Here is a 26,060-nt window from a genome sequence, read left to right as displayed (position 1 = left end):
AAGAACCGCAACCGCGCCGAGTCATCCAAGGCTCGCGAGCGCAAGCACAACCCCGACAACACCGTCGCCACCGCCGATCGGCCCCAACAGCGCACCTCCCTCGACCAGGAGGAGCTCGACAGGCTCCTTGATGCCAAGTTCCCCTGGCACAATATACGCCAACCACATGGCGCGCGAGTGCCGCGCCCTCTCCAACAGCATCGCCCTGGAGGAGCCCAAGTGGCCAAGGCTGGACGACCGCGAAAGGATGGGTACTTCCAAAAGTTCCCACGACCGCGGGCGTAGAAACCGCTTGCCCAGGAAAGACGAGGACAATCAGCAAGGCAACAGATCACCCGATACCTTCCAGGAGGAAGAACGGGTTGTCAACATCATCATCGGAGGCTCCAATTTGCCATCCAGCAAGCGCGGCATCAAGCTGCACAATCGCGACGTCAACTCGGTGTTCAGGCACCCGATTGAGCCCCTTTGCTGGTCGGAGATCCCGATCACGTTCGATCGGCACGACCACTGGGTGTACCTACCCAGGCCGGGTGCTTACCCCCTCGTGGTGAACCCGGTGATCTGCCAGATCCGTCTGGCCAGGGTACTCATCGACGGAGGCAGCGCCCTCAATATCATCTTCACCAAGACTCTGGAGGACATGGGCTTCAACATGACCAAGCTGGTTCCTTCAGACCAGGCCTTCTATGGTATCATCCCGGGTGCTTACTCCACTCCGGTCGGCATGGTCACCCTCCCGGTCACTTTCGGCACCCAGGACAACTACCACACAGAGTCCATCATCTTCGAGGTGGCGCCGTTCGAGACCTCCTACCACGCTATACTTGGGAGACCAGCTATCGCCAAGTTCATGGCGATCCCGAACCACACGTATCTTCTCCTGAAGATGCCGGCTCCGAACGGAGTCCTCTCCATCCGCGGCGACATCCAAATGTCCCACTCCTATGAGACGGAGAACATCAACACCATAGAAGACATGGAGAGAAGCAACAACCAGGCTTCTGTCGCTCAGGCATCAAATGCCCTCATGATGGATCAGCTCCAAAAACCCTCCAACGACTCTGGGTCCCAGCTGCATCCCGATAGCCAAACGAAGGCGATCGTCCTCAGCGACAACCACCCCGACAAGACCGCCTTGATCGGGGCCGACCTCGACTCCGCATAGGAACTTGCGCTCACCTCTTTCCTTTGCGCCAATTGGGACATCTTTGCATGGAGGCCCTCCGACATGCCAGGCGTACCGAGGGAGGAGGCTGAGCACTCCTTGGATCTCAACGAGAAGGTATGACCCGTCAAGCAACGGTTGTGTCGCTTCGCTCAAGATCGGAAGGAGGCTATTAGGGTAGAGGTAACCCAGCTCCTAGCCGCTGGTTTCATCCGAGAAGTCAAACACCCAAAATGGCTGGCAAACCCAGTCCTTGTAAAAAAGAAAAACGGCGAATGGAGAATGTGTGTTGACTATACAGATCTCAACAAACACTGCCCTAAGGACCCCTTCCCTCTCCTGCACATCGACCAGGTTGTTGACTCAATAGTCGGGTGCGCGCTCCTCTCTTTTCTTGACTGCTACTCAGGTTACCACCAGATCGCCCTGAAGAAGTCAGATCAAGAGGAGACATCCTTTGTCACGCTCTTTGGGGCGTACTGTACAACACCATGACGTTCAGCCTCAAGAACAAAAGTGCTACTTACTAGAAGGCCATCCAGAAATGCCTCTAGGGGCAGATCGGGTGCAACACCGAGGCCTACGTAGATGACATCATCATCAAAACCAGGTCCAATGATCAATTCATTGCCGACCTCCAGGAAACATTTGAAAATCTCAGGAGATTCAAATGGAAGCTGAACCCCACCAAGTGTGTCTTTGGCGTCCCGGCCAGCAAGCTACTCGGCTTCATCGTAAGCAGTCGGGGCACTGAAGCCAACCCAACAAAGATCAACGCTATCAGGTTCATGAAGCCACCCAGGTGCAAGAAGGATCTGATGAAGCTTACAGGGTGCATGGCGGCCCTGAGCCAGTTCATCAGTCGACTCGGCGACAAGGGCCTTCCCTTCTTCAAACTTCTCAGGAAGTCGGACAAGTTCAATTGGAACGAGGAAGCTGCCGCAGCCTTTCAGCAGCTCAAAGACTTCCTCACAACTCTGCCCGTCCTCACAGCTCTAGAAGATAGGGAGATGTTGCTCCTCTACATCGTGGCAACCACGCACGTGGTCAGCACCGCCCTGGTCGTCAAACGAGACGAGCCAGGCCCATGGTTTTTTATCCCGACCGGTTAACCCAAACCGCCGGCCACCGGTTCCGGTTTACCGGACCGGTTGGACCGGTAACCGGTGAAAACCGGTTGAATTCAAATCCAAATTCAAATAAATTCAAAAACTCCCGTGCAACCGGTTCCGACCGGTTTACCAGCTGGTTTGACCGGTTTACCGGCCGGTTTTACCGGTTTACCGGTCGGTTTGACCGGTTTGAATTCGAATCCAAATTCAAAAGCTCCCGTGCAACCGGTTTACCGGCCGGTTTGACCGGTTTACCGGCCAGTTTTACCGGTTTACCGGCCGGTTTGACCGGTTTGCCTGGTGGGCCTTAATGGGCCGGCCCATTTTTTTCTTTTTCTTTTTTGATTTAACTTCAACTCCCCGCAAACTATACTAAATGAACGAATTTTTGAGAAAATTTGACACCATTAGATTCGTTGCACCTTGAAATATTTTTAGGAATTTTTTGAGATTTTTCCATTTTTTGGAATTCAAATTTAAAATTTGAATTTGGGCCGGTTTGAAACCGGCCGGAACCGGAACCGGTCCGGGCCGGTTAGACCGGTAACCGCGGTAACCGGACTGGTTCCGGCCGGTTTTTTTAACCGGACCGGCCCAGGCCATGTCTACAAGGTACAATGACTCGTCTACTTCATCAATGAAGTACTCGGCGAGTCCAAACTGCGCTACCCCCAGGTTCAAAAACTCCTCTACGCGATTCTCATCACATCAAGGAAGTTGTGCCACTACTTCTAGGCGCACAATGTCAAGGTGGTCTCCTCCTTCCCACTTAGCGACATACTCCACAACAGAGACACCAACGGCCAGGTCGTCAAGTGGTCGGTGGAACTAGGGGCTCTGTCCATCGAGTTCCTCCCTCGCGCCACCATCAAGTCACAAGCCTTGGCCGACTTCATCTCCGAGTGGACAGAGATCCAGGATCCTCCACCCGACGAGTGACCCGAGCATTGGGTCATGTACTTTGACAGCACCCTCAACCTCAACGGTGCCGGTGCAGGCATCCTCTTTATCTCCCTGAAAGGTGAGCAACTAAAGTATGTCCTGCAGCTACACTTCAAGGCTACAAACAATGCGGCCGAGTACGAGGCCCTCATCCACAGTCTCAGGATCGCGGCCTCCCTCGGCATCAAGAGGCTACTTGCCTACAGCGACTCCAAAGTCATCATTCAGCAAGTCAACAAGGATTGGGACTGCACTCAGGAGAAGAAGGATGCCTACTGCATGGAGATACGCAAGCTCAAGGCCCACTTCTACGGCTTGGAATTCCATCACGTCCTTCGGGACTACAACATGGCAGCCGATGTACTCTCCAAGCTGGGCTCTAAGCGGGCACTTGTCCCAGCCGGAATCTTCGTGCAAGCTCTCAACTCCCCCACTGTCAAGATCAAGGAGGAACCTCCCACCAAGCCTGACCTAGCACTAGCTGAAAGCATCTAGGCCCCTAATTCTAGTTTTGGTAATTAATGACAACGGTTTGTGGATTAACGATTTCATTTTAGAAGATGAGTATAGGTTGATTCACGGATGAAAGACATTTGGTTGTGAACGTATGGAGTTTTGGAGATGATGAGTAAAGCTCGGGCTCAAGGCAAAGGTATAAAATAGGGCTTTTACATTTTACCGGTCACAAGGCGTTTAGTGGATGAAAAGTGACCGGATTTGTTGGATAGTTAGCCGTACTATCAAGAGGGGTTGTGTACTCATGCTTGACGGGTCTTTAGTGCCATTTTGCTCAAAATGTCTAGTTGCATGCATGAGGGCTCACGGCGTTTTGAAAAGTTTTGAAATAGACTAAGTTCGAGCTCACTGAGTAACGGCGGACAGTCCGCACCTGAGGGGCGGACAGTCCGCGCCCGTTCCAGAGAGCTTGCAGAGGCTCTGGTGGGCTGGCGGACTGTCCGGCCCAGAGGGGCGGACAGTCCGCGATCGTTCCAGAGAGCTTGCAGAGGCTCTGGTGGGCTGGCGGACAGTCCGTCCCAGTTGGGCGGACGGTCCGCTACTGTATTTCATTTTTTACCAGAAAGGGTGTCTCTCTGGTGTGGGCTTCAAAGTTAAACTGCGGACGGTCCGCTCCTGAGGCGCGGACGGTCCGCAGGCTAATCTCAAAGTTGTTCCAGAGACGATGTTAGTCTCTGGTGGGGTTGGAACTCTTAACTGCGGACGGTCCGCCACTGGGGCGCGGACGGTCCGCCAGGGCTTAACGGCTAGTTCTGACATGCATTAAATGCACTCTGACTCACTGGTTTATAACGGCGGACAGTCCGGTTTTTGAATCGCGGACGGTCCGCGACTTCGCAGAAAAGAGTGTAACGGCTAGTTTTTGGAGGGATGTCTATATATACCCAATGCCCGGCCATTGGGTGGCTCTCTTGGCCATTTGGATTGCATTCTTGACATATTAGAGCTAAGGCATCCCTCTCTCACACACACTTGCTTAGAGATTGCTTTTTTTGAGAGTGTGAGAGCTTCCTAGTGCATTGCATCAAGAGTTTGAGCTTTGTGGCATTAGGGATACTTCAAGCAAGCGTCATCAACTTGTTACTCTTGGGAGTTGCCGCTCCCTAGACGGCTTGGAGAAGTGGATTTCGTGGAGCACCTCCAAGGAGATTGTTGAGGAGCCCCGATTTCGGTTGTGAGAGGTCTTGTGCTCACCTCACCGGAGTGGTGAAGAGCAACTCTAGTGGAATCGAGGTGTGGAGCGGTTCCTTGATTCAAGCCGGCTCAAGATCAAGAGGTTCTTGATAGAGGAGCGGTTGATTCTTGGAATCCACCTCAACGTGGATTAGGGGTGACCGGCAAGTCATCGACACCACGGGATAATTTCTTGTGTCAAGCTTGGTTACTACTCTTGCTCTCTTTAATACTTGCATTTACTTTGAGCAATTTTCTTTACTAGAGCTTGAATTGTGTCTTGTCACCCTAGGTTGCAAACCCATCTAGAGATAGTAATAGCTTGACATAGGGCTTTCCTTTGTTACTAATTAAATTTCTCTAGTGGTATTGGTTTTAGTTTTTAAACCGCCTATTCACCCCCCCTCTAGTCGGTGTTCTTGATCCTACAAGTGGTATCAAAGCTAAGTACTCCATTAATTAAGGATTTAACCATCTTGGAGTAGAACAATGACTAGTGATCATGGGATTCATGTTGGGAAGCCACCGTTCTTTGATGGGAACAATTATGATTATTGGAAGACTAGGATGTCGGCTCATCTCAAAGCCATGAGTAGAAAGCTATGGAGAGTAGTAAATGATGGATATGTCATTTTGGACCCAAAGAGTTTGACACCCCTAGATGAGGAAAATGAGACACTAAATGATCAAGGGGTTAATGTGCTCTTTAGTGCTCTTGATGTAAATGAATTCAATAGAGTCAAGAGCCTCACAAATGCAAATGACATATGGAAGAAGCTCATGGAAATTCATGAGGGTACATCAACGGTGAAGGAGGCCAAGCTATACTTGCTTAAAGGAAATTTTAGTGAATTCACCATGAAGAAGGATGAGAGCATAGCCGAGATGTTCAACCGGCTAAATGACATTGTAAATGATCTCAAGGGACTTGGATTTGAGGGTACCGGATGGGGATTTCAACCACAAGTTTCTTAGATGTCTTCCGGAAAGATATGACACAATTGTGACCTTACTTGTAAGGTCAAATGTGAAGACCGCAACTCCCACACAAATATTGGGAGAAATTCTCACCCATGACATGTTCAAGAAATCTCAAGATGAAGCTCATGGTGGAGAAATTGATATGAAAAAGAAAAGTGTGGCATTCAAAGCTCAAGATAGCAAAAATGAAGAAGAAAGTGGATGCCAAGAAGAAGAATCGGATGAGGAGATGGCTCTTTTTGTCAAGAGATTCAATAGAATGATGAGCAAGAAGAGCTTTGGCAAGAGAGGTCAATCATCAAGAAAAAATCCTTTTGTGGACAAGACTTGCTTCAATTGTGGTGAAGTAGGTCATATCATTGTCAATTGTCCAAATAAGAAAAAGGACAAGAAAAATGATGAAAAGAAGAAGAAGAAGTTCATCAAGAAGAAAAAGAATGGCCAAGCTTATTTTGTTGAATGGGATTCCGATGCAAGCTCCGATGATGATGATGATGATGACAAGCCATCCAAGGGAGTTGCCGGGATCGCCATCAAGGAGGCTCCATCACTCTTCTCTACACCACATTGTCTTATGGCAAAAGGTGGTGCAAAGGTACAACAAGATGATGAACTTGATGAACTTTCATATGATGATCTTGTTGAAATGCTTAATGATGCCGATGAATTCATGACAAAGGAAAAGGCTAAATTGAGGGACTTGAAGTTGAAGTTTACTTCTCTTCAAGATTCCTATGAGGAGCTAAAGACTTCTCATGAGAATCTCAAAGAAACTCATGAGAAGCTTGAGGAAGCTCACAATACCTTGCTTAGTCATGAAAGAAAAGCAACATTGAGCATTGGTGTTAGTTGTGATTTAATTGATGATAAATCTTGTGGTTCTAGCTCTACTAGTTCTTTGTGCACTAAAATTGATAACTCATCTTGCAATAAATCTCTCATTATGGAAAATAATTTGTTAAAGAAAGAGGTTACTTGCTTGACTAATGATTTGAGAAAATGCTATGATAGTAGAGCAAAGTTTAATCATTGTTGGGCAAGCCAAAAGTTCACCTTGAACAAGCAAGGGTTTGGATATATTCCTAAGAAAGGGAAGAAGGCTTTTGTGCAAACCAAAACTACCTTTGTGAAGAGTAGTGGCAAGCCATATTGTGAAAAATGCAAGAAGGTTGGACATGTTGAGAAGAATTGCACCAACAAGAAAGTCATATCCTTTGATTCAAGTTACATGCTTATGAAAAATTCAAATGGCAATGTTAGTGCAAAATTTGTTGGGATACCTATAAATGGTGCTAAAAAGAATGCCATTTGGGTGCCAAAAGTCTTGGTCACTAATGTGGTTACTAACGTTCAAGGACCCAAGAAAGTTTGGGTACCTAAAAAGGTTACTTCCTCTTTGTAGGTGAATTACAAGTCCGGGGGAAGACATTGGGTGCTTGATAGTGGATGCACTCAACACATGACCGGAGATCAAATGATGTTTTCCTCTCTAGATGAGAATGTTGGTGGCTATAGTGACATTATCTTTGGTGACAATAGCCGGGGAAAAGTCAAAGGAGTTGGTACAATTCCTATCTCATGCAATCATTCTCTCTCAAATGTATTGTTGGTTGATTCTCTCAAGTTTAATCTCTTAGCAGTCACTCAACTTTGTGATTTTGGATATAAGTGTAGTTTCACTAAAGATGATGTTGTAGTGACTAGCTTGGATGGAAAAGATCACATCTTTACGGGATTTAGACATGAGGATGTATATCTTGTGGATTTTGCAACTAAAGAGGCAAATTTGTCCACTTGCTTATTCACTCAATCATCTTTGGGTTGGTTATGGCATAGAAGGCTTGGTCATGTTGGCATGAAACAACTCAACCGACTTTTGAAGCATGATTTAGTAGTTGGCTTGAAGAATGTGAAGTTTGATAAAGATAAGCTTTGTAGTGCATGTCAAGCCGGAAAGCAAGTTGCAAATACTCATCCCACTAAGAGTGTCATGTCAACCGAGAGACCTTTGGAATTATTGCACATGGATTTATTTGGTCCTACAACTTATAGAAGTATAGGTGGAAATTGCTATTGTCTTGTGGTAGTGGATGATTACTCAAGATATACATGGGTTTTCTTTCTTCATGACAAGGCCGATACATATGACACATTCAAGAAATTCTTTGCAAGGGCCGAAAATGAATTTGAGCTCAAAGTGAAGAAAGTGAGGAGCGACAATGGAAGTGAGTTTAGAAACACAAGAGTTGAGGAATGGTGTGATGAGAAAGGAATCAAGCATGAATTCTCAACCAAGTACACTCCGGAACAAAATGGTCTTGTTGAGAGGAAAAATAGAACCTTGATTGATATGGCAAGATCAATGCTCTCCGAGTATAATGTTTCGGATAGCTTTTGGGCCGAAGCAATCAACACGGCTTGTCATGCCTCAAATAGATTGTATTGCCATAGATTTCATAACAAGACCCCATATGAGTTGCTCATTGGAAGGAAGCCAAATATATCATATTTTAGAGTGTTTGGTTGCAAATGCTATATTCTCAAGAAGGGAACTCGGTTATCAAAGTTTCAAAGCAAATGTGATGAGGGTTTTCTTCTTGGATATTCATCTAGTAGCAAGGCTTATCGGGTCTACAACAAAACACATGGCATTGTTAAAGAAGCTTATGATGTTGAGTTTGATGAAACCAATGGGTCTCAAAATGAACAAGAAAATCTTGATGATGTGAGAAGTGATGGGTTGAGAAATGCAATGAAAAACATATCAATTGGTGATGTTAGACCAAGAGAAGAAGATGAAGATGAAGATGGTCCTTCTATCTCAATTAGAGTTAATCCTTCAACTTCTATCTCAAATGATCAAGCACAACAAATTGTACAAGATTCAAGTAATGATGATTTTCAAGTACAAGATCAAGTTGGTTCATCTAGTGCACCTTCTTCATCAACTCAAGAACCCATTATTCCTCAAAGAATTCATCATGTTCTTGCAAAGGATCATCCGGTGGATCAAATCATGGGTGATATTAGTAAGGGTGTCCAAACTCGATCTCGCATCGCTTCATTTTGTGAACATTATTCTTTTGTATCTTTTCTTGAACCTAACCGTGTAGATGAAGCATTGAGAGATCCGGATTGGGTGAATGCTATGCATGAAGAATTAAATAATTTCACCCGGAATCAAGTTTGGGATTTAGTTGAGAGGCCCAAGAATTATAATGTTATTGGCACTAAATGGGTCTTTAGAAACAAGCAAAATGAAGATGGAATGGTTGTGAGGAACAAGGCAAGATTGGTCGCTCAAGGCTTCACTCAAGTCGAAGGTTTGGATTTCGGTGAAACTTTTGCTCCCGTTGCTAGATTAGAAGCTATTAGAATTTTATTAGCTTATGCTTGCTCTCACAACATTAAACTTTTTCAAATGGATGTGAAAAGTGCTTTCTTGAATGGCAAAATTAGTGAACTTGTTTTTGTTGAGCAACCTCCCGGTTTTGAAGATCCCAAGAAGCCAAATCATGTATACAAGCTCTCTAAAGCTCTTTATGGTCTTAAGCAAGCTCCACGAGCTTGGTATGAAAGATTGAGGGATTTTCTTATCTCTAAGGGCTTCAAAATTGGTAAGGTTGATACTACCTTGTTCACTAAAGATATTGGTAAAGACTTGTTTGTTTGTCAAATTTATGTCGATGATATTATCTTTGGTTCAACTAACCCAAGTTTTTGTGAGGAATTTGGTGAAATGATGTCTAGGGAATTTGAGATGTCCATGATTGGTGAATTGAGTTTCTTTCTTGGACTTCAAATCAAGCAACTCAAGGAAGGCACCTTTGTGTGTCAATCAAAATATGTGAAGGATATCTTGAAGAAATTTGGAATGGAAGATGCAAAACCAATCAAGACTCCTATGGCCACAAATGGGCATCTCGACCTAGATGAGGGAGGTAACCCGGTTGACCAAAAGCTTTATCGTTCTATGATTGGTAGTTTGCTTTATTTGACCGCATCTAGGCCCGACATCATGTTTAGTGTTTGCATGTGTGCACGATTTCAAGCCGCACCTAGAGAATGTCATTTGACCGCCGTCAAAAGGATCTTGAGATATTTGAAATATTCTCCTAATATTGGTTTATGGTATCCCAAGGGGGCTCATTTTGATTTGGTTGGATTCTCGGATTCGGATTATGCGGGGTGCAAGGTTGATAGGAAGAGCACTTCCGGTGGTTGTCAATTTCTTGGAAGATCTCTTGTATCATGGTCATCAAAGAAGCAAAATTCCGTGGCTCTTTCAACCGCCGAAGCGGAATATATCTCGGCCGGAAGTTGTTGTGCTCAATTATTATGGATGAAGCAAACTCTTCTAGATTATGGTGTGAAATTTGATGAAATTCTCTTGTTGTGTGATAATGAAAGTGCCGTGAAGATTGCCTCTAATCCGGTTCAACATTCAAGAACCAAGCATATTGATATCCGCCATCATTTTCTTAGAGATCATGTGAACAAGGGTGATATCAAGATTGATGGTATTGGCACGGATGATCAATTAGCCGATATCTTTACCAAGCCTTTGGATGAATCTCGGTTTTGCAAGTTGAGAAATGAGTTAAACATAATTGACTTCTCAAATGTGGCTTGAAAACTAGCACATGTGGCATATGGTTCTTTCATGCACTTCTTGTTTCATTTTTATGAATTTTTGAGGTATTTTTGAGCCATTTATGAGTTTTCATGATTCTACTCGATTTATTTTTGAATTCTTGTTGAAACTTGCTCATATAAGTCGTTTGAAGGTTTTCATGCAATATTTGAGATTTTTGGATTTTTGTATGAGCAATGATCCCAAATTGGAGTTGGAATTGAGAAAATTGGCAGAATTCAGACTTGTCAGATTTTTGGTAGCGCGGACGGTCCGCGGGTAATAGGCGGACAGTCCGCCGTTAATTGAACTTGTTCACCAGAGGCTCTGCAGAGAAGTTGTCAATCGCAGAAATTCATTGCGGACAGTCCGCAAAAGGACCGCGGACGGTCCGCACATGTTGGGCAGAGGAAGTTCAGTCAGTTGCAGTATAAAAAAATTTTCAAAGGCGGACGGTCCGCCAAAGGACCGCGGACAGTCCGCGACTGGACAGAATTGTGGGGTCGGCCAGACTTGACTTATATTGGGTGTCCCCCTCACCTCCCCCACCAAACCGAACACATACTCCAAAAGTGTCTCTCTCTTTCTCTCTCAAGCACGTGGGGAAGACGACAAGGTCAAGCCCTTTTGGAGTGGTTCCCGGACGGTCCGAGCACATCCCCGGACTCTTCTCAAGATAGTGCATCATGTCCTCGCGGTATTTCAATGAATCCCTAACTCTTGTTCTTGGATTTCTTTATTGGAAAGAGTTAGGGTTAGATGCTCCGATCTATTTTTTGGCCATGGATTCTTGAAAATACTTGGGGGATCTTATTCCTAGTGATGAGGAGATACTATAGTTTAATTTTGGTTGGTGGATTTGAATCAAAACTCAAAATGTGGATGAATCAAAGATGAGGGCGATTTTGTGTTCCTGCGCAGAACAGATGGGTCGCGGACAGTCCGCCTGCTGGACGCGGACAGTCCGCAGTGGTAGTTCATGAACCGCGGACGGTCCGCGTTCAGAAGGGCGGACGGTCCGCTAGTATCAGATTTTCAGATCAGTGCTGAATTGAGTTATCATTAAGGATTCATTCTATTGCTTTAGTAATTGTTCTTATGGTTAAATCTTGATCTCAGGCCACCCCGGAAGATCATCAAGGTAGCTTCTAAAATCAAGAAGGCTATGTCTTCCAAAAGACAAAGAGACAGTGATGACTCGGATGATGTGGACTATGCTCCAAATGTCAGTGAGATGGCTGCAGCTTCTTTAGTAGGAGATGCAGGTGATGAGTCTTCAGAGGAAGAGAATGAAGGGGTTGATGATGATATTACAGATTTAATGGGGCTAGATCTACCTAGCCGTCAGTGGACTGCAGAGAGCTATGCCAATGCAAGAGCAGTGGATCAATTCAGCTTACCTCGTGACACCAACATTCTTTTCTTCAAAACCGAGGTACAAAAAGATGTTTACTTTGGTCATCTAGTTAAGAAAAATGTATTCAAACATCAGACCATTGACATAGGCTACATGAGACAACAACAAGTCATGACTGATCTAGTAGATAGATTTCAGCAAATGGGGTTAGCAAATTTTCTGCAGCATAGGTGTGATTGGAATGAAACTGTGATACGCCAGTTCTATGCCACCCTAGAGATCAACATGGTTGAGGAAACTTTTAGGTGGACAACTGGGAAAAGAACCTATGGTGCTACATTTGCACAGTTTGCTGAAGCAAATGAATTGGATTATAATCTCATCACTAGTGAGCAAAGTATGAATATTGTGTTAGAAAACCCTCTAGATGAGAATGACTATCCCATGTTCTATGAGCCTGCACATCTTGGAATTGCTAGAACTTTTGGGGGCACTCAGGGTCTGAGGCATCATCCTGCAGTGATCAATAAGATTGCTAGAGTCACATTCATGCCTAAGAGTGGCAACAAGGACAAGATTAGAGGACACTATTGGAATGTGATATCTCATGTCATGAATGGAAATAGAATCAATGTCATTGCTCTTATCATGGATCAGCTTGCAGACTTGAGGCTTAACATGGAGATGAACTTGTACTTTGCTCCATACATTATGTCCATCATCAAGGTTAAGACTAGCTTCAGAGGGTTATGTGAAAGCAAGCACACTCCTTTCAGGCCATTCAAGAATGACAATGCTTTTCTCTTGAGGCCTTTGACTCCCTTCCCTGGAGATGATATGGATGCCGAAGCACAGGGGCAAGATGATAGTAATGATGATGCTCATATGGGAGCAGCTGCAGCTCAGCATGCCATGCCACCACCGCATCCTCCAGCACAGCAGCAGTGGGCTCCTCCAGCTGGCTACTTTGATCCATACTTTGCATCCATGCAGGAAAGCATGTCCTCTCAGATTGCGGGGTTGGCTAGTCAGATGCAGAATCAAATGAACCTCAACTTTCAGAACATGCAGCAGCAGATGTTCCAGCCCATGATGACTCAGATGCAGGGGTTTCATGAGAGCTTACACTCAGATATAGCAGCCCTTGACTCACGTTTTGAGGATTTGCCCTCCTCTGAGCAGTTTGAGCAGCTTGAGCAGAGACAGGAGCAGCTAGAGCACCGCTTTGATGCTTTCAGCACAGCCTTCACAGGGTTTTCTGATCATTTCTACTCAGTGTTTCCAGCTCCAGTGCCGCCTCCAGAGTTCTATCCGCACCAGCCGTTCTACCCACCGCCACCTCCTCCACCAGCCGTTTGACTTTCTTGGCAATTGATGCCAAAGGGGGAGAAGGAGCTTTGGAGTGTTTGAATCTAGGGGGAGCTCATGGACTTCTTATGGAGATCATTCGTTTTCAGCTTCCGCTTGCCTCACATGTTTTATATATTTGTGTCTTTCATGAACTCTATTTGAGACTTGTGTTTGGTTTTGAACCTTGGTTTGTAATGTGTGATGAACTATGTTAGTTTGCGCTACTCTTATCTATTTATGTTCATCTTGTGGTTGTGAGGTCGTGTTAACCATGCTAAACTCTCATATCATATATCTATTGTATCTTGTATGCCTCGATTTCCACTTGTAGGGAAAACTCTGTCAAAATTCTCAAATATATATATGTGCTCTTGGTATTCATGAAAATTTATATGCACATATCAAGGGGGAGTTCTCTCTACTCATCGAACTTGGTGAATTTATTCATACCATATTCTGAAATTTTCAAGAAAATGAGTAAGTTCTTCCAAAGTTCAATTCCAAGTCCACCTTATGCCTAGTGTATAAAGTTGACTTGAAAACTTTTATCACTCCAAAATTTAGTGTTGTCATCAATTACCAAAAAGGGGGAGATTGAAAGCATCTAGGCCCCTAATTCTAGTTTTGGTAATTAATGACAACGGTTTGTGGATTAACGATTTCATTTTAGAAGATGAGTATAGGTTGATTCACGGATGAAAGACATTTGGTTGTGAACGTATGGAGTTTTGGAGATGATGAGTAAAGCTCGGGCTCAAGGCAAAGGTATAAAATAGGGCTTTTACATTTTACCGGTCACAAGGCGTTTAGTGGATGAAAAGTGACCGGATTTGTTGGATAGTTAGCCGTACTATCAAGAGGGGTTGTGTACTCATGCTTGACGGGTCTTTAGTGCCATTTTGCTCAAAATGTCTAGTTGCATGCATGAGGGCTCACGGCGTTTTGAAAAGTTTTGAAATAGACTAAGTTCGAGCTCACTGAGTAACGGCGGACAGTCCGCACCTGAGGGGCGGACAGTCCGCGCCCGTTCCAGAGAGCTTGCAGAGGCTCTGGTGGGCTGGCGGACTGTCCGGCCCAGAGGGGCGGACAGTCCGCGATCGTTCCAGAGAGCTTGCAGAGGCTCTGGTGGGCTGGCGGACAGTCCGTCCCAGTTGGGCGGACGGTCCGCTACTGTATTTCATTTTTTACCAGAAAGGGTGTCTCTCTGGTGTGGGCTTCAAAGTTAAACTGCGGACGGTCCGCTCCTGAGGCGCGGACGGTCCGCAGGCTAATCTCAAAGTTGTTCCAGAGACGATGTTAGTCTCTGGTGGGGTTGGAACTCTTAACTGCGGACGGTCCGCCACTGGGGCGCGGACGGTCCGCCAGGGCTTAACGGCTAGTTCTGACATGCATTAAATGCACTCTGACTCACTGGTTTATAACGGCGGACAGTCCGGTTTTTGAATCGCGGACGGTCCGCGACTTCGCAGAAAAGAGTGTAACGGCTAGTTTTTGGAGGGATGTCTATATATACCCAATGCCCGGCCATTGGGTGGCTCTCTTGGCCATTTGGATTGCATTCTTGACATATTAGAGCTAAGGCATCCCTCTCTCACACACACTTGCTTAGAGATTGCTTTTTTTGAGAGTGTGAGAGCTTCCTAGTGCATTGCATCAAGAGTTTGAGCTTTGTGGCATTAGGGATACTTCAAGCAAGCGTCATCAACTTGTTACTCTTGGGAGTTGCCGCTCCCTAGACGGCTTGGAGAAGTGGATTTCGTGGAGCACCTCCAAGGAGATTGTTGAGGAGCCCCGATTTCGGTTGTGAGAGGTCTTGTGCTCACCTCACCGGAGTGGTGAAGAGCAACTCTAGTGGAATCGAGGTGTGGAGCGGTTCCTTGATTCAAGCCGGCTCAAGATCAAGAGGTTCTTGATAGAGGAGCGGTTGATTCTTGGAATCCACCTCAACGTGGATTAGGGGTGACCGGCAAGTCATCGACACCACGGGATAATTTCTTGTGTCAAGCTTGGTTACTACTCTTGCTCTCTTTAATACTTGCATTTACTTTGAGCAATTTTCTTTACTAGAGCTTGAATTGTGTCTTGTCACCCTAGGTTGCAAACCCATCTAGAGATAGTAATAGCTTGACATAGGGCTTTCCTTTGTTACTAATTAAATTTCTCTAGTGGTATTGGTTTTAGTTTTTAAACCGCCTATTCACCCCCCCTCTAGTCGGTGTTCTTGATCCTACACTAGCCCTAAGCCAGGAAGTATTGGTCGCTGATCCAGATTGGCGAGCCCCGATACTCGACTTCATCATCAACAACAAGTCCTACCCAAAGGACAAGGAGCACGAGCAACTCGCCCACCGAGCCGCAAAACTACATCGTCATCGGAACCAAGTTGTTCAGGCATTCGGTGTCGGTGTTTTACCATCGGGTTCTCCAAGGGGTATCTCGAGGAGAGTGGTTATGAGTAAGGACTTGCCGAGATCAGAATGCGATGGTGCAAGGAACACAAGGATTTAGACAGGTTCGGGCCACCGGAGTGTAATACCCTATGTCCTGTGTGGTGGTTTGTATTCCCTCTGGTCTTGTTCCATGTTTTGGAGGGGTCCCTGTTCGCCCTTATATAGTCTGGGGGAATAGGGTTACATGAAAAGTTCTAGCCGAGTACGTTTAGAGTCCTACTCTGAGTGGGTCGGGTAGTTTCCATATACTTAGGCTAGTTCTACTGCTGTACGAGTAGTTACAGGAAGGGCGTACCCATGCAGTACTCCCTACTCTAGAATATTCCATGCCCGTGAGCAGTCCCGCTGCCCCAGGATTGACAAGCCCCCGAGCTCTTCGTAGTCGAGTCTTGTAGGCATCGGGTGCTTCTGAAGATGATCATCGAGTGCTCTCGGATGCTTCTAGATTCCGTTGCTCAGGCTTGAAGTCTTTCGAGCGCTTCGAGTAGTCTTTCGAGTACTTTCCTGGCTGCATCAAGTCTATGAGGTGCTCCTGACCCCGAATATCTTCTTCTGATATAGTGCGGGATGTACTCGCGCTCTATATGGAGTAGCCCCCGAGCCTTAGGTTCAACCGAAGGATCAAGTTGAGGGTCATTTTTGTCTTCGGGTTTGTTTTTGAAAAAAGTTTGCCATTTATGATGCCTATCTTGTAGCCCCCGAGCCTTGACTTGAAATTCCTTGATTTAGGGTTAAGGTTCTCAAACGGAGGCGTTCTTTGTGACCTTTGATCTTCCTGATATTTTCAAAAATGCCACTGGCTTGGTTATTTAACTGGGCCGGGTCGATACGGGTCTTTTACCTGTTCTTGCCCTTGGTTGTTTTCCCAATTTCCCGATCTGAGCTTTGTTTCTTCGTCTTCCTTGATTTCTTAGCCCTCGAGCATATGCGTGAGAAGAGGCCGGTGACTTTCCAGATGACGCCGAAGAAATCCAAGTGCCAAATGTCCGAGAAGGAGGCGACGATGGCTGATGGGTGGAAGAAGCTTAGACTGTAGTCGAGTCGATGGTTCAGCGGAGGACTCTGGAGGTAGCTTGGCGGATCGGCTGCGGGTGGTTCCTCAAAAGTTTTCCGAGTACTTGGCTGAGACTTCTAGAAACTATGTGGCGCAAGCTCTTGGGCTTGTTAAGTCATACTGGCCTTCCGCGAAGATAGCCGTTCTTGGCGATGGCATGTGTTCAACTTGTGATCATGACCGATTCATCAAGTATGTAGAGGAGGCTGAGCCTGTAGCTGACCAGGTTGTAAAGTTGATAGAACAGTAGGATGTACTGTGTCTTCTCCTTGTCATGTAAATATGACTTTTTGATAATGAATTGTTGTGTCCTTTTTGGGAGAGCTTTGCTTGAGCAATCACTTTGTGTGGATGCAGAGATCGTGCCTCTTTGCTAGTTTCCATCTTATGAATGAATAGCTCTTCTTGAGATCTTGTCTTAGCTTGAGTCGAGTACTGTGGTAGACAACAGGTTGTTGTCTCATGGACGAGTGTTTCTTGTAGATAGTTGAAGGCTTTGTATCTTCATGTGGTCGAGTACCGTAGTAGTCGATGTGTGGTCATCTCATGGATGAATAATTCTTCTTGGAGATAGGGAACTTATCCCATCTGAAGGTCGAGTACTGGAGTAGTCGATCAGTTGTCGCCACGTGGATGAAAAAATCCTCTTGGGAGATAGGGAACTTGTCTCATCCGAATGTCGAATACCGGAGTAGTCGATCAATTGTCGTCTCATGGACGATGGAATCCTTTTGAGAGATAGGGAACTTGTCCCATCCAAATGTCGAGTACCGGAGTAGTCGATCAATTGTCGTCTCATGGACGACAGAATCCTCTTGGAAAATAGGGAGCTTGTCCCAGCTGAGTATCGAAGTAGTCGATCAATTGTCGTTTCGTGGACGAGTAATTCCTTTGTAGGGAATGGAGTGATTGTTCGAGTACTTTAAGAAATCCTTTTGGGATATGGGGAGCATGTCCCTCCGAAAATCAAGTACCAGAGTAGTCGAATAATTCGTTATCTCATGGACAAGATCCTCTTGGGAGATAGGGAGCATGTCCCTCCGAAGGTTGAGTACTGGAGTAGTCCACAATTTGTCGCCTCATGGACGAAGAGTTCCTCATGGGAAATAGGGAGCATGTCCCTCCACAGATCGAGTACCGCAGTAGTCGAACAAGTTGTCATCTCATGAGAGGCAGAAATCCTCTTGGAAGATAGGGAGCTTGTCCCATCCATCGTTCGAGTACCGTAGAAGTCGAACGAGTCATCGTCTCATGGACAAGAGAAAATAATCCTCTTGGGAGATAGGGAGCTTGTCCCATCCGTCGATCGAGTACTATAGTAGTCGAACAAGTTGTTGTCTCATGGACGAGGGGGTAGAGAGCTTGTCTCTGAAGATATGGGAAGCATGTCCCTCCGAAGGTCGAGTACCGCAGTAGTCGAATAAGTTGTCGTCCCATGGACGAGAAAAATAGGGAGCGTGTCCCATCCGGAGATCGAGTACCGCAGTAGTCGAAAAGTTGTCGTTTCATGGACGAGAAAAATAGGGAGCATGCCCCATCCGGAGATCGAGTACCGCAGTAGTCGAATAAGTTGTCATCCCGTGGACGAGAAAAATAGGGAGCATGTCCCATCCGGAGATCGAGTACCGCAGTAGTCGAATAAGTTGTCGTCTCATGGATGAAAGAGTAGAGAAATTGTCTCTAGGGCCGCAAGGCTCATGGTCCTTAGCCCCGATGTGGCAGAACCAGTTTGAATTACACCAATTCGAGTGCACTACGCACCTCATTCAATATAATCAATGGTCCTTCGGGTAGAATCCCGATATAGCCATTCGATACCGGATCGTAACACAAGTATACACCCTGCACGAAGGCGAGTCAGAGATACAACAATTCCACAATATTTTACATCACATAGATAAGAGGCATAATTTACATCAAAGTCCTGAAGCTAACAAGCCGAAGCTTGAGCTTTTACAGTTTTATTTCAAAGGAAGAGGTTTCATAGAAGCAAACTATAAAGAAGAGGTCCTGCAGCAGAAAGTAAAACATGACTATGTATAAACGCCATAGGGGAGATGTCATGATAAGCCCGAACATGACATCATTCATTCGAACCATGACTGGTAGACGGTTCCCATTCCATCGTCCAGCCAGCAGGTAAACCACTAGGCTAAGTTGAGCTAGAGTCTTGGTCATCGGAAAACATCCCATAAAAACATTATCAAAAGCAAGTCTGAGTATACTAATACTCAGCAAGACTGATCCGTTTAAGGGTATAGCATAGCCCTTTAACTAGACATGAAAGGTTTATGAAGGTTCTGGAGTTTCTTTTGCTGAAAAGTAACAAAGAGTAGATCCTTAAGATCATATTTTAGCTTTCAGATTCTAGGTAGTTTAACCAGTCTAGATATGCACCTATCTATACAAACATGGTAAAAGATTGTAACACCCTAATTTAAATTCCAGTATTTTATAATAAATTTAATTGGCTTTATTTAAATTTCTAAGGATTATTGTGTTTAGACTTGCATTTAATCTAATTTTGTTCCAATAGTAGCTAAATTTTTTTCTTAGGTTTAACTTTGTTGAGGCATTCATGCTGGTGCATTGCTTTTGTTGTTTGAGTGCTATTTGTGAATTCAAATTTGAATTTGAATTCGCCTAGGTTTGTGTTGGTTTGAAATAGAAAAGACATAGAAGAATTCCAAAACCCAAACCAAACCGGCCCAAACTCCAAAACCCATAGCAGTCCAACAACCCGAAACCTCAAACCCATCTTCTTTTTTTTCCCCAACCCCGCGGCCCGTTCTCACCCCGGCAGCCCAGCAGCCACCCCCTCTCCCCTTGGCCCAGCCTCGCTCAACGCCCGTGCAGCCCACACTGCGGCTAGCAAGTTTTCCCCGCCCCCCGCGCTGCGCACGGCCCGCTCACCCGCCCGCGCGTCGCCCCTCTCCCCTCCACCCAATCCCGCACCGGCCCAACTCGCCGCTTCGGCCCACTCCACCGCGCGCTCCGCGCTCCGCTCGCCCGCGTGCCGCATCCCAGCCGCAGTCGCCGCGCAGCACCCTTACTCACAGCCGCTGACCAGCAGGGCCCGCTGTCAGCCCCGCCTTCCCCGCCGAGCTTGTTGACGTTCACTAACGCCCCCGATTTGTATACCGCAAGCGCACGGTTCGTGGTAGCTTTTCCCTTAGAGTATTCCCCCAAGGTTTATCAATCCGTGGATCGACAATGAACTTACTAGGGTTTTCCATCTAATCTAACGGATCTATCCTAACATGAAGCATTAATTGCATATAAAAGGTGAACCTTTGATAGATATGAGTGATGTACGAAGGTTGATCTCATCCATGAACATCGGTAAGGATAAAGCATGACCGAAGGCATGACTAAACCTATCACATGCATTCTAGTTGTAGTTCTAGCAAAACGAGTAAGCTTAACATGCATCTCATCCAAAGCCTCTTTAAATCAAAACCTCCAATCCGATCCCTCGATACCCAACCTACTCTGTGGAGACGGCCTGTCACGACGCCCCCCCTTTTCAACGGGATACCCTGAAGCAAGTCAAATCCCCTTTGGGTAGATCCGGTATGAACTCCTAGCCACCATAACTACAAGAACACCCCATGCAATCTATCTCGAGAATAGATCTAGGAATAAGCACATCCAAAGCAAGAACAAAATCGAAAGAGGAGAGACATGATCGCTAAATAGATCGGATGACATGAAGACATTACTCACATAATAGATTCGTTTGGATCGCCACCACCGCGTATACACCATTGACGACTCCAACTAGCTCATGAACTCCACCATGACACAACCACGCAGGGAGGCCATGGCGGCTAGGGATGGCCTAAGCCATCTCCTTAACAACTTCGAAGACTTGCGGCGGCCGTCGTCTCCCTCCGGTCTTGGCCCTAGGTTTTCGTCGAGTTCTGGTTGGATGGATGCCTCGAGTTGAATAAGGTGCGAGCTATTTATAAGTCGAGGAAGCCACCGGTCGAAGGGGAAGGCAAACCGCCTCAGAAAAGGGCTGGGCCGGCCGGCCCCATGGGCCTAGGCCGGCCGGCCTACCCCTTTTCGGGCTCGCCTCGGTCTCATCTTTGGCGTGTAGACTCCTCGCATCTTCTAGAGTTTTTGTCCTTCACGATTGCACCCCTTTGGACGTTGTTATCTTGGAGATATCTTCGAGAAAAGGATAGGATAGGGAATCCTTCCTTAAATCTTCATTTGCTTTGCTTAATCCCGAAGTATCTTGATCTCATCTTCGTGGGCTTGGTCCTTTGGGCTCTCTTGGAGGATGGATGTGCATGAATGTGCTTCGAATCAACATGGGCTTTGGTCCTTCCTTTGGGCTTTGGCCTTCGTCTTTCTCCGTGTTAGCGCTCGATCACGGGCCTCGTCATTTCATGCTTCAAAATAGGCCAAAAACCTGCAAAAATGAAGTTCCTCCAAAATATATGTGCAAGTGTGAAAATGACCAATAATTAGGCCGGGGTTAGGACGGTTAGTGATTTTGATATTAAATTCATGCCATTATCAAGGATAAACAAGGGATAAAAGGTGTACTTAAGGAGCGCCAACATTCCCCCCATGCTTAAACCTTGCTCGTCCTCGAGTAAGTCCAGGAGCTTTGCTTATAAAGAAATCAGCGTTGCCCCTCAATGTCCTCTCTGCACTTAGTCATACATAACAAGACATATTTCTCTCTCAAGTATTTAGCATTTAAGTTCATGTTTTGACCGGCTACTTCTTCATTTTGGAAGATAGACTAGCAATTAAAGAACAAGCCACAATAATAAATAAATGCAATGCTCTCAAACTTAAGCGAACTTCAAACCTTTACCTTGTTTCATCGTGAAGAGTTTTCAAAAGAATGCATATCAAACATAAGTGAGGTTCTCTTGCAAAAGATCATGGAAATACTCATCTCATCAAGTTGCTCAAGCCTACATTAGATTGTTTTCAACCTATTCTACTCATATATAAAAGTGGAAGGCTTATGTTGAGCTTGGTAGGTAAAAACAATCCTAGCAAAACATTATATCTGAAATATTGTCAAACTAAGAGAGAGATCTAATGGGATTACCGAGACTAGTCAAAAAGGCCATTGGAAAATAATGTTGGAGAGGGGGAAAGATGAAACACACACATTTATATAGGTGGACATGTGCAAGTGGCAAATGGATGATCCCGAGACACAAATGAAGTTCTCGTTATCGGATTGCACATGGTTGGAAGATTTGAGTATGGAATAATTCTTTAAAGTAACTTGGAAAATTAATGAAACAAAAAAGAACTAAGGAGCATTTTATTCTTCTCTTTTTTTTCCCTTTTTTCATTTTTCATTTTTTTCTTTCTTTTTGCTCCTTAGAACTTTTGATAACATAGAATACTTACCCAGCCACCCCCCCATGCTTGAACGAATGCTCGTCCTCGAGTATGAATAGTGGGAGAACCAACTAGCTAGGGTAAGTATCTCAAATTCACCTTCTTCTTTGTAAAACCGTTTGAAGGTGTGTTCCAGGATCAAAACCTTTCCCTCCCGCATACTGTCACTACACGAGGATAATCGGTAACGAACAACAAGAACACGATAGTTGATGTACTCTAGGTAAACCATGCAAGAGCAAAGCAAACCCAAAGCCAAGTCGCGATTCTATTAGGCATCAAAGTATCTCCGGGGAGCCTTGTCTCCCAAAACTTTTCTTTATATGGTGCCCTTGATTCTTTTGATTCCGTCGAAATGATAATCCATACTCAAATTGGGTTGTGGTCAAGGAGGTAATCACAAAAAGATATTTTTGGTTTAGGGTGGATATCCAGCGAGGTTTGCAAAATTCCCGAAGTGGAAACTCACAATGCATGGATAGATAGGCTAGCAGAAAGAAGGTTACACAAAAAAAATGGAATGACCAGCTTCTTAGTCTCATACCAAAGAAATCAATCTTAATCCAACTCATCAAAATATAAGTTTGCAATCTAAAGGTTTCATCATGAAAGAATGTGTATGTATAGGCTTTGGTAGGTAGAACTTTGCAAGAGATTCACAAATTTAAATAGCATAGGAATTAAGTTTTCAAATAAAACAACACAAGGTATAAGGTCATCGGTAGACTTAAATCAAAGAGCAACATAGAATATGCGGGTTTAGAATTTAGTCATTTAACCTCCACAAATAAAAGAGCCGGTATTTAATCATTTTAATTCCATTTAATTGAGAGCAAAAGGTCAAGTCATATACAACATAGCGTAGGTAAAACAAAGCAGCAACTTTCATCACTTTTCCATAAGCAAGAGCATATAATAATATCATCGTGGTGAGCTCAAGGTGATGGTGGTTATCATTCATTGAAAACAAAAACATATCTAGGTTGTACTCCTAGTAGCCATGTTATTATAGAGAGAGATATACAAAGGTTGCATCTATGGTTGAAGGCATATATGTACAAGCATTTAGAAAAAGAGAGAGTTGAGGAAGAATTACCGTCCTTCTCGATGCTCGTAATGAAGTGTAGCGCGGCCTCTCCCATACTTAAGCATTGTGCTAAGCATGGAAGAAGAATCATGAGCATCTTGTGGCAACCGTGATTATCTTTCTCCATGAGATCTTTCTTCCTTGTCCACGAAATCCTCCCCCATGCTTAGCATGATGCTAGGCGAGGAAGGAGAAGATGGACCATCTTGAAATTCTTGAAGTCCTTCCCTCATGTGTATGAATATCATATTCAATGTGTCTTCACCTTTGTTGCCTCAATTTCCTTCAACTTCTTCTTGTACTAAGTCATGGTCCCAATCATTGCTTCACATCGTCGTCGCCTCCTTCAATTCCTCATTGTCCCATTGCTGCCTCATCTTCACGAATTTTTCTTTCAATTTACAGAAAAGAACATGTACTGAAACATTGCTCCATTGTGAAGTGCACGAATTTTCCTTTCCAACGAGTCCTCATTCGCCCAAAATTGATTCCGAACAAGAGAGTTATGTCCATTTCATCCCAGCGCTGCAATCTGTCCCGACGAATTTCAGAACGCGCAACGTCCAAAGTTTTTGCCATATCTCCTTGTACGGGTCTTCAAATTTATTGATCTTGGATGCGTTGGAATGGGAATTTCATGGAGCTTCTGAATATCAACTTTTTCTTCCTTGTACGCCTCTGTCCATGTGCAAAATTTGATGAAAACAGCGGGGCTTGCTCTTGAACTTTGGAGATATTGACGAATTTGATTTCTTCTTTGATCATGAATTCACGGGAACACTTTGTCATGCCTGCAAAAAAATTCAAGTGCACAATCTACCCCCAAGGTGATGGTCAGGAGTAGAAACAAATGCCAACAAACCTACCATTCCTAAGATCTCAATTTGTGGCATAGCTAGCTTAGCGAAACTAGTGAGTGTACGTGTGTGCTAGTGTAAATGCAAATGAGAGGAAGGTATATAAACAAAGACAATGTTTACACCTAGTTCTAAACACCATGTTTACAACTAGGTTGCCGAACTTCTCCATAGCCACAAAGACTTATTTAACCAAGGTCAAAACACCATGTCTATCCCAAGATCAATAGGCCTTCATAGCACAAGAAAAAAATAAAGCGCATTGCAAAGCTTATAAACCAACCAAATGCAACCACATAGCTTGGTAACTAAATGATGATGGTCTTCAATCATGTCTAAACACCATGTTTACACAAGATTGCAAAAAGGAAAATGCTATCATGATAAGCATTACATGGATAGGAAAGCATACATCAATAAGATTGAGACCAAGCTAGCAAAATGAGGGCACGAACAATGGAATGGATGCAAAGTGCAAATGCAGAGTTAGCAAAAACAAGTGTTAGCAAGATTGAAAGGACCTTTCGATGTTGTTCCGCAACTAGCTTATTCAAAAACAATTGCTAAGAGTGACAAAAAGCCTTCGCGACACTTCATAAGAAGTGAGGCTTTTGTCAATGAAAAGGTTATTTATCAAAAAAAGATCAAGCAACCGAGCTAACAAGGTTTTAGAAGTGGGTTTATGGGTTTCCTATATTTTTGGCTTAAAACAAAAATTTTGAAGAGAGAGAGTGTTGGGTATAGAAATTCTATCTAAGGTGGTTTCAAAAAAACTAGAGAGAAACAAAAGTTAGATTTTTTTTTGAATGAAAAACATAACCTATGGTTTTAGGATTGCTCTATGAGTGGTTTTCCTAACGGTTTTAGGATCTCAAAAGCGAGGCTAGTCAATGTTTTTAGAAAAGGTTTTTTTTTAAGTGCAACATGCAATGCAATGCAAGGGTGAGACGAATAACATGGTATGCAACGCAACACGGGGTGGGTGAACAAAATGATATGACATGATGAGGTGGTCTAAAATAAAACAAAAAGTTAGCCTAAGTTAACTAACCACAAGTTTAGAATCAAAGGGTGGTGCAATGCTTCATAAATCTCTCTAAAAAGACACAAATAAAAAAGACTCTAAACACTAATAGGCACACAAAAAGGTCTACAAGTTTCCCAAGATCAAATAACAAAGTGCTCCCTCAATAACATTTAGAATGAACAACATGAAGTTGTGGTTTTTGTTAGAGCAATGGTACAATGTTACTTGATATTCCGATTAAAGAGTGCAATGTAGACGGTCATATTAATATATATAATAAAAGATCGGGTTGCCTCCCGCAAAGCGCTTCATTTAAAGTCATAGAGCTCGACTTTCTTACATACCTTCTCATTGATGCGAAGCCATGGTCCTTCATGCAAGAGGTGAATGTGTTCCATGCAGCTCTTATTCCACTTCCCATGTTGGACATGATCAATCACGCTTAATGGAAAACTTGCCCAATCGTCTCTCACATCATGGTCACCTCCTTCTTTGTTGTCCTTTGTCGCTACCTTTCTTTTCACGGATTTTCCTCTCTGTCCAAATTGGGAATTGCGCCAAACAATTGATCCAATGTAAGGTGCACGAAATCTTCTTTCCAACAAGTCTTCATTTGCCCACAACGCATTCCAATTGAGAGAGTTATGCCCCTTTTCCCCATCACTGCAATCTGCCCCGTGCTGATTTCAGCACGTGCATCTCCGATGTTTAAGACATAGCTCCTCCCGTGGGTCTTCAATTATATTGAGCATGGATGCGTTGAACCAAGAACTTGATGGAGATCCTGAATATTCAACTTTCTTGCATTGTAAATCTCTGGACTTGTGCACAAAATTTATGAGGCTTAGCGACGTCCGTTCTTGAAACTTGAAGATGTTGATGATGGTGTTCAAAATTTTGGGCACCGTTTACCTCCTCATAATTTGAGTTTCATGTCCTGCATGGTTAGTGAAATTCGGGGCTTCTCCCGACAT

The sequence above is a fragment of the Panicum virgatum genome, chromosome 5K (genome assembly GCF_016808335.1).
Source record: "Panicum virgatum strain AP13 chromosome 5K, P.virgatum_v5, whole genome shotgun sequence".
Taxonomy (NCBI): domain Eukaryota; kingdom Viridiplantae; phylum Streptophyta; class Magnoliopsida; order Poales; family Poaceae; genus Panicum; species Panicum virgatum.
The sequence above is the reverse complement of the archived record's forward strand: the minus strand, read 5'-3'. Positions refer to the sequence as shown.